We start from the raw sequence: 2,300 nt of genomic DNA, 5'->3' as shown, positions 1-2,300 counted from the left end.
GGTCCCAGATAAGCGGGTTTTAACAGTTTAACTTGTTTGGGCAAATTGGTGGGGTGGTAGGGAGTCCTCACTGTTGCAAATATCACATCATCACAGTTCCTCCTTGCACAACTGAGTGAACAGGAGTTGTTATCTTGATCGTTTTTACAGATGAGGAAACTGAGGTTCAAAGAAGTAACCAGCAATGAAGACTGAGACTAGCGTCCAAGTCTACCCAGCGCTAAAACCTTGTTTGCTATTTCTGTTTCTGGCTAGACATTTTGGGGATCTGGGAAGGCCCAGGTTTTCTTCTGGCCAACCCTAAACAAATCAATGAGTAGCCATACTGTCAGGTCTCCAAGTAATCCTGGCCCTTGGCCCCGCTTCAGGGAAAACATGAAGGAATGTCTGTGCTCGCCTCTTACCTCCAGGAGTAGGAGAGAGAGGAGCCTGAGAATCCAGGAACCAGAAGGCACCTCAAGAAGGATCCGTGTTGAAGGGATTGTCTTCTGTCGGTACTGCCCAAAATGGGAGTCTGCTCCACTATCACCTGCCCTTACCAGTTCCTCCATCAAGACATTCTCTCCACCTCACTCTATTAGGCTGGAAAATATTTATGTCAGGTCCCTGCAGATGCCCCCAGCCCCCTTCTTTATCTACCACTGGTGCTCTGAGCTCCAGCCATGCTGAGCATCTTTTCTCAGCCTCTGCCAAGAACACTCCTCTTCTGCTCTTCAGAAGACTAACTAATCCCTACTTCAGGTCTTAGGAAGCCCCTCACTGACTGGCCACTGAAGTCATGTGCCCTTTTGTCCACTGTGATGTCTGTCTCCCTCATAGGATCAAGCCCCTTGAGGGCAGGGGATCAATGGTTGTATCCTTAGTGCTGACACAAAGCAGGAACTCAGTAAATATTTATGGTTGAATGAATTAATGAAAGTAGATAAGTGCTATTTATTCATTCATTCGTTCAGTCAGTCAATCAGTCAAATACCACAATAGAGCAGGACTCAGGGAGATATAGGGTCAGAGAAGATCTTTTGGAGGAGGTGTTGCTGAAGGTGGGTCTCCAAGGACAACTGGGAACTGGGGAGGTCAGGGAAGAAGGGCAGTTGGACAAAGGCAGAGTCAGGAAACAGCTTGAAATGCAGTCTGAACCCAGCCTTCCCAGAAGTCTTTGTGGTCAGCACATGTGGACAGTGCACTGTCAGCATTGGGTTCTTTGAACTTCCTCTCTGATATGCTTCTGCTGTGGGCTGGGGTCATATGCCTGCCTCTTCCTGCACCTGGCCCTTGAATCCAGATGTCAGCTGATCTTGCTACAGACTCACTGTGTGACCTGGGGCAAGTCATCTCTCCTCCCACCCCTGCTTCCCTTTCTATTAAGTGAGGCAAACAGTGGCACCCACCTCATAGGGTAGTTCTGGAAGTCAACATAACATAGCAGGTAAGGCTATGCACATTTGCAATAGACAGATCTGGATTTTAGTACCAACTGCCACTTGCTAGCGATGTTACCTTGGCCAAGTTTTATTCGTTAATTCATTCTTTCACATAGTAATTATTTCAATAGTGCTAGCTGTCTCTTATGTACCGGGCACTTACTTACATAGCAGTGAAAATAAAAAGACACAATTCTTGTTCTTGGGGAGCTCACATGGTAATAGAGAAGAAATAAATACATATATAATGTGAGGACAGGGAGCAGTAAGTGTTATAAATAATAAGCAGGGAAATGGCTTGAGAGGTGGCAGGGTGTTATATCAAATTATGGTAGTCTGACGTGACATTTGAACAGAAACTCAGGAGAAGTAGGGAGTGAGTAGTGTGGCTGTCAAGGAACCTAATGCTGACAGTGCACTGTCCACATGTGCTGACCACAAAGATGCAGGGAGGCTAGTTCCAGACAGAAAGAACAGCAAGAGCAAAGGTCCTGACATGGAAGCAGGCAAAGAGCAGAGAGACTGGGAAGAGGGAGCAGAATGAAGGAGGAAGCAAGTGATGGGCAATGACGGCCGAGAGGAGGAAGAGCTAAATCATCCGTGGCCTCAGAGGCCATCCTGGAGACTTTGGCTTTTATTCCAAATGTGTTGAGAAGTCAGTGATTTGGGGGCAGGTAAATTACATGATCTAAATTTTTTCTTGCTTACTTTTAAAAAATAATCTTTATTGGGGTATACTGATACACAAACTGCACATATTAAAAATGTACAATATAAGGAGTCATGACATAAGTGTATACCCCATGAACCCATTACCATAATCAAGATAATGAACATCTCTCACCCCAAAAAGGTCCCCCATGTTCTTTGTAAGTTCTG

At 45.6% G+C, this 2,300-nt stretch overlaps 1 protein-coding gene across 2 annotated transcripts in view; it reads right to left on the bottom strand.

The window, feature by feature from the left end:
* The window catches only part of RAB42 (RAB42, member RAS oncogene family), an 8,423-nt gene that overhangs the window by 2,994 nt on the left and 3,129 nt on the right, over positions 1–2,300 (bottom strand). For both annotated transcript variants that reach the window (XM_023529222.1, XM_023529221.1), the window contains exon 3: positions 405–582. The gene's annotated coding sequence lies outside the window, so the exon portion shown is untranslated. The remainder of the gene's footprint in view (positions 1–404; positions 583–2,300) is intronic.

The sequence above is a fragment of the Pteropus vampyrus genome, unplaced genomic scaffold (genome assembly GCF_000151845.1).
Source record: "Pteropus vampyrus isolate Shadow unplaced genomic scaffold, Pvam_2.0 Scaffold36, whole genome shotgun sequence".
Taxonomy (NCBI): domain Eukaryota; kingdom Metazoa; phylum Chordata; class Mammalia; order Chiroptera; family Pteropodidae; genus Pteropus; species Pteropus vampyrus.
The sequence above is the reverse complement of the archived record's forward strand: the minus strand, read 5'-3'. Positions and strand labels throughout refer to the sequence as shown.